We start from the raw sequence: 6,931 nt of genomic DNA, 5'->3' as shown, positions 1-6,931 counted from the left end.
GAAAGAAAGAAAAGAAAAAGAAAGAAAGAAACTCACTCAAAACCCCACAACTACCTGGAAACTGAACAATCTGCACCTGAATGACTACTGGACAAATAAGAAAATTAAGGCAGAAATAAATAAGTTCTTTGAAACCAATGAGAATGAAGACGCAATGTACCAGAATCTCTGGGATACAGCTAACGCAGTGTTTAGAGGGAAATTTATAGAACTAAATGCCCACAGGAGAAAGCAGGAATGATTTAAAATGGACTCCCTAACATCACAATTAAAGGAACTAGAGAAACAAGAGCAAACAAATTCAAAAGCTAGCAGAAGACAAAAAATAAGATCAGAGCACAACTGAAGGAGACAGACACGAAAAACCCTTGAAAAACACAATTAATCCAGGAGCTGTTTTTTTGAAAAGATTAACAAAATAGACCACTAGCCAGACTAATGAAGAAGAAAAAAGAGATGAATCAAATAGACACAATAGAAAATGATAAAGGTGTTATCACCACTGATCTCACAGAAATATGAACTACCATCAGAGAATACCATAAACACTCTACACAAAGAAACTAGAAAATCTAAAAGAAATGTATAAATTCCTGGGCACATACACCCTCCCAAGACTAAACCAGGAAGAAGTCAGATCCCTGAATAGACCAATAACAAGTTCTGAAGTTGAGGCAGTAATTAATAGCCTATCAACTAAAAAAAACCCCAGGACCAGACTAATTCACAGACAAATTCTACCAGAGGTACAAAGAGGAGCTGGTTCCATTCTTTCTGAAACTATTCCAAACAATAGAAAAAGAGGGACTCCTCCCTAACTCATTTTATGAGGCCAGCCTCATCCTGATACCAAAACCTGGCAGAGACCCAATGGAAAAAATAAAATTTCAGGCCAATATCCCTGATGAACATCGATGTGAAAATCTTCAATCAAATACTAGCAAACTGAATCCAGCAGCACATTAAAAAGCTTATCCACCACGATCAAGTCAGCTTCATCCCTGGGATGCAAGGCTGGTTCAATATACCCAAATCAATAAACCTAATCCATCACATAAACAGAACCAATTACAAAAACCACATAATTATCTCAATAGATGCAGAAAAGGCCTTTGATAAAATTCAACACCCGTTCAGGTTAAAAACTCTCAATAAACTAGATATTGATAGAATGTATCTCAAAATAATGAGTTATTTATGACAGATCCACAGCCAATATCATACTGAATGAGCGAAAGTCAGAAGCATTCCCTTTGAAAACCAGCACGAGATAGGGATGCCCTCTCTCACCACTCCTATTGAACATAGTATTGGAAGTTCTGGCCAGGGCAATCAGGCAAGATAAAGAAATAAAAAGTATTCAAATATGAAGAGAGGAAGTCAAATTGTCTCTGTTTGCAGATGACATGATGGTGTATTTAGAAAACCCCATCATCTCAGCTCAAAGACTCCTTAAACTGATAAGCAACTTCAGCAAAGTCTCAGGATACAAAATAAATGTGCAAAAATCACAAGCATTTGTGTATACCAGTAACAGACAAACCGAGAGCCAAATCATGAGCAAACTCCCATTCACAATTGCTACAAAGACAATAAAATACCAAGGAATACAACTTACAAGGGATATAAATGACCTCTTTAAGGAGAACTACAAACCACTGCTCAAGGAAATCAGAGAGGACACAAACACATGGAAAAACATTCTATGCTCATGGATAGGAAGAATCAATACTGTGAAAATGGCCATACTGAACAAAGTAATTTATAGATTTAATGCTATCCCCATCAAGCTACCATTGACTTTCTTCACAGAATTAGATAAAACTACTTTAAATTTCTTATGGAACCAAAAAAGAGCCTGTATAGCCAAGACAATCCTAACCAAAAAGAACAAAGCTGGAGGGATCATGCTACCTGACTTCAAACTATCCTACAAGGCTACAGTAACAAAAAAAGCATGGTACTGATACCAAAACACATATATAGACCAATGGAACAGAACAGAGGCCTCAGAAATAATGCCACACATCTACAACCATCTGATCTTTGACAAACCTGACAAACACAAGCAATGGGGAAAGGATTTCATATTTAATAAATGGTGTTGGGAAAACTGGCTAGCCATATGCAGAAACTGAAACTGGACCCCTTCCTTACACCTTCTACAAAAATTAACTCAAGATAGATTAAAGACTTATACATAAGACCTAAAACCATAAAAAGCCTAGATGAAAACCTAGGCAATATCATTCAGGACATAGGCATGGGCAAAGACTTCATGACTAAAACACCAAAAGCAATGAAAACAAAAGCAAAAATTGACAAATGGGATCTAACTAAACTAAAGAGCAAAAGAAACTATCATCAGAGTGAATAGGCAACCTACAGAATGGGAGAAAATGTTTGCAATCAATCCATCTGACAAAGGGCTAATATCCAGAATCTACAAAGAACTTAAACAAATTTACAAGAAAAATACAAACAACTCCATCAAAAAGTGGGCAAAGGATATGAACAGACACTTCTCAAAAGAAGACATTTATGTGGCCAACAAGCATATGAAAAAAAGCTCATCATCACTGGTCATTAGAGAAATGTAAATCAAAACCACAGTGAGATACCATCTCACGCCAGTTTAAATGGCAATCATTAAAAAGTCTGGAAACAACAGATGCTGGAGAAATAGGAATGCTTTTACACTGTTGGTGGGAGTATAAATTAGTTCAACCATTGTGGAAGACAGTGTGGAGATTCCTCAAGGATTTAGAACTAGAAATACCATTTGACCCAGCAATCCCATTACTGGGTACATACACAAAGGATTATAAATTGTTCCACTATAAAGACACATTCACACGTATGTTTATTGTAGCACTATTCACAATAGCAAAGAGTCGGAACCATCCCAAATGCCCATCACTGACAGACTGGATAAAGAAAATGTGGCATATATACACCGTGGAATACTATGCAGCCATAAAAAAGGATGAGTACGTGTCCTTTGCAGGGACATGGATGAAGATGGAAACCAACATTCTCAGCAAACTTTAATATAGGAACAGAAAGCCAAACACTGCATATTCTCACTCGCAAGTGGGAGTTAAACAATGAGAATGCATGGACACAGGGAGGGGAACATCACACACCGGGGCCTGTTGGGGAGTTGGGGGCAAGGGGAGGGATAGCATTAGGAGAAATACCTAATGTAGTTGACAGGTTAATGGGTGCAGCAAACCACCATGGTACGTGTATACCTATGTAACAAACTTGCACCTTCTGCACATGTACCCCAGAACTTGAAGTATAATTTAAAAAATCCTTAAGATTGAAAGCCATATTTAAATTCAGCCACTTTTATTGTTACACTGATCATCTCTTCCAATACCCACATAGCAGTGTTTCTCAGAGGAGGTCTACAGACAGAATTATTCACATGTCAGAATTATTCACAAAGTCTACAACTAATGTGAATTCCTGGTCCCTATTTCCAGTGGAGTCCCATTCAATAAGTCTGAGGTGAGGTTTACAAACTTGTTTTAAGTAAGTGTTCATTAATTCCGATGCACCCAATGTTTGAGAACCACTGCCATAATGGTTCTGAGAAATATTTGATTGTTTGCTAAGTCCTGTTTGATTATATGATTTACTCTGCTAATTAGTGGCTTTTCTTTAAATTATTTTTTCTCTTTTTGTCACACATGAGCCTTTTCTCTGCTCTAGAAATTCAGATAATTTATGCCATGGGCATTTGTCATTTATTGGCTGTCCAACATTTGAATGTCCAACATCCAAATTCTACATTGGATTAGTCTTGGTGAGATATAGGACACCTTTTCCCACTCCAAAAACTGAAGCAGGAATGTCCTCCTTTTTCACCTTCCCCACTCCTAACCCCTTCACATGTGTGTGCACACACCAGGGCAAGAACATTTGACCCAGTGCAGCCAAACAGACACTCCTACCCAGACTTTGAATTGGGGGAGATAGACCCATGGACAAAAGGATAGATGAGATGGCTGGGGCAGTGGTGGTGGCCCAGCCACAATGCTGTGACCAACAGCTTGACAGTGTGCAGAACTCTTGGCGATAAGGAGCACACCCACCCTTGCCCCTGCCAAGTTGGATAAAAATGTCTTTGATAAGGTGGGGGAAAAGTGGGCTTTTTTTTTTCAATATTAAGATGTTCTCCAATTATGCTAAAAGGTGGACAATCTTAGGAATATTTGATAAGGTTCAGCAAGGTGACAAAGATTCAGCTAGCATACTAACACACCAGAATTGTACTGTATGTGGTTAGTCCATTTTTGCAGGAGAAAAGTTTGCTTACCTTGAAGATATTTCACCCTCAGGCAAAATAGGCAGTGTCACTGTTTTTGATCTCTTTCCTGTAGAACTGATTCCAACTCCTACTCTATGTTTACCAAGGAAAACTAGATGGAACTCACTGCCTGGGCCTAGCAATAACAGACAGAGAAGCAAAATTTGGGGAAGGGAGGGCTGCTGTAAAAGACAGAGGGGACTGTAGGAAATAGAGAGAAGAGATAAGGGGGCCACAGGGTCTACCAAGGCAGACAAGCAGACATGGGTGAATGGGGAGACTGCCCATTCACATCCCCCGTTTTCTCGGCTGCTACTTAGCTAGAGACATGCTCCTGCCTCTCCCTGCTCTACGCACCACCCTCAGGAGTAGGAAAGACCTCAGAGATTGGAAGCCCCCCTGAACTCCTGCAATCTGGAACCAGTCTATCCATTGAATGTATACATTACTCTCCTACATGTAAAATTTTTTTGTGGTATGCGGGGATTACCCTTCAAAGAGAAGACTAACAGATTCAGAGGGTAAGCTTAAACAGAGGCACACATTAGTAAGCTCTTTCGGCTGGAGAGCTAGAGATACCAAGCACCATGCTCTCAAAGTACTGGGTTAGATGAAGGGGTTGGGCTTGATGACCTTTAAAGTCCCTTCCAGCCGGAATGTTCTATGTTCTGTAAATATTCTATACTCCGTTTATTTTAAAATGCAGCTTTTAGCAACCATGGCTCTGCCACACCTTAGGCAATCTCTTTGCCATTCTGAGTCTGTTTACTTTAGTGCACATGGAGTGAGTGACATTGAATGGCCCAACCCCTATCCATTCCCATGTCTTCCTTTTAAACATGAGCCTCATTCTGTTCTGATACCCTTCGCCTGTGTCCCATGCAGACACCTGCCTCAGGGAAACCTGACCCTGCTCCCAGCCCCAGAAATGGGCCTGACTGGTTGAAAAGCAGTCCCATTCCTCTTGCCGATGATCAGTTCATGAATGAGATGCAATTCTGGCCAAGGAGACATGAAGGGAAGCTTGAGGGGGACACATGGAAAAAAAAAAAAATCTCACTCCTAACAGAGAACTCGAGAGGGGAAAATAATCTTTCATTTTCTTCTAGAAATATTTGGGCTTTGTTGTGATGGCTGGAACCACCATAGCCATCTTCCTATCAGCCTGAGGATGTAGGAAACACTTGTGATGGAACACTGGGGGTCTTGATGATAATGGTGAGCCACTAAATCGATCAAGACTGATCTTCCCACAGCTCTGAATTAAAAGAATGCATTCACAGTAGTCCCTTCTTAATGGCAAGGAACATGTTCCAAGACCCTCCAGTGGATGTCTGAAACCACCGATAGTACCAAACTCTAAATATCCTATGTTTTCCCCTGTACATACATATCTATGATAAAGTTTAATTTATAAATAAGGCACAAAAAGAGATGAACAACAATGGATAACAAAGTAGAGCAATTAAAACAATATACTGTAATAAAAGTTCTGTGAATGTGGTCTCTGTCTCTCTCCAAATATCTTGTCATACTGTACTCACCTATTTTGGAACCACTCTTTCAGAAAGCAAAAAAGCAGATAAAGAGAGACTAATGTACTTGTTGTTAAAGACTCTTTGAGTTGAGTTTTCTGTTACTTGCAGCCTAATACATCCAACTGATAGGGTGGAGTTAGCAATACCTTCAAAGCATAATTGTAAGGGCTTAAGGAGATAAAATATATAGAAATGCACTGTAAAATGTTAAGTAGCATGTAAAATGAATACGTTTTTATTATTGAGTGCTGAATTTTCTGTCTTCCACATCTTCATAAGTGTCCTTTTTCCCAAGATCTTTAAAACAAGACAATTTCCACATGTAATTAATTTTACCTCAACATAAGTGGAGAATGATAAGATAGCAAATAGAAAATTGATCCTGGGTTTTCTGTGATAACTGCAAGACTCGGCCAGCAGAATGGCCTGGCACTCCTGTTACTCTCCTTGGCAGAAGTCCTACTCTGGCCCTTCAATCTGAGTGCCCAAACTAATTGAGCCTTTCATGAGTATTTCCTTTTGCTACTTTATTTGTGCATCTGTGTTTCATTTTCACTCTGTTCTCCCTTAAACTCCCCATTGTAATCCCACTGACTAGAAAGATACTCAATAGCAAAGGCAGGGATAATAAGGTCAAAATATAGTCTGAAATCAGCCCTGGACTCCTGCAGCTGCGCCACTTTCTAATTCACTTGGAACTTTATGGATGGCTTTTCTCTTTCCCATCACAGAGCAAATAACAATGCTGAGGAGGTTGAGACAGGACTGCACTGTGCTCCTCTCTGTGTACTATTTAATTCTAGGTGTGTTTTCAGCTGGCGATTTACAGCAGAACAAGACAGTGCCTGAAATAGCTTTCCTTTATTTTTAAATGATTAGTAAGTAAGAATGTACCCTAAGACAGAGGAGGTATATAAAGTCCAACTGCTTTTGCCTACTGTGCCAATTTGCTTAATCCTAGAAATCTGTTAGTATCTCATTTTTAATCTCAAATATGAAGTTTGGTTTTAAGAGGATCTTTGCCTAACAGAAGGAACAATTGAGATGAAAATCCCTGATTCCTATGAAATACACT

The sequence above is a fragment of the Mandrillus leucophaeus genome, unplaced genomic scaffold (genome assembly GCF_000951045.1).
Source record: "Mandrillus leucophaeus isolate KB7577 unplaced genomic scaffold, Mleu.le_1.0 Scaffold40, whole genome shotgun sequence".
NCBI lineage: Eukaryota > Metazoa > Chordata > Mammalia > Primates > Cercopithecidae > Mandrillus > Mandrillus leucophaeus.
This window is presented reverse-complemented; position numbering follows the sequence as displayed.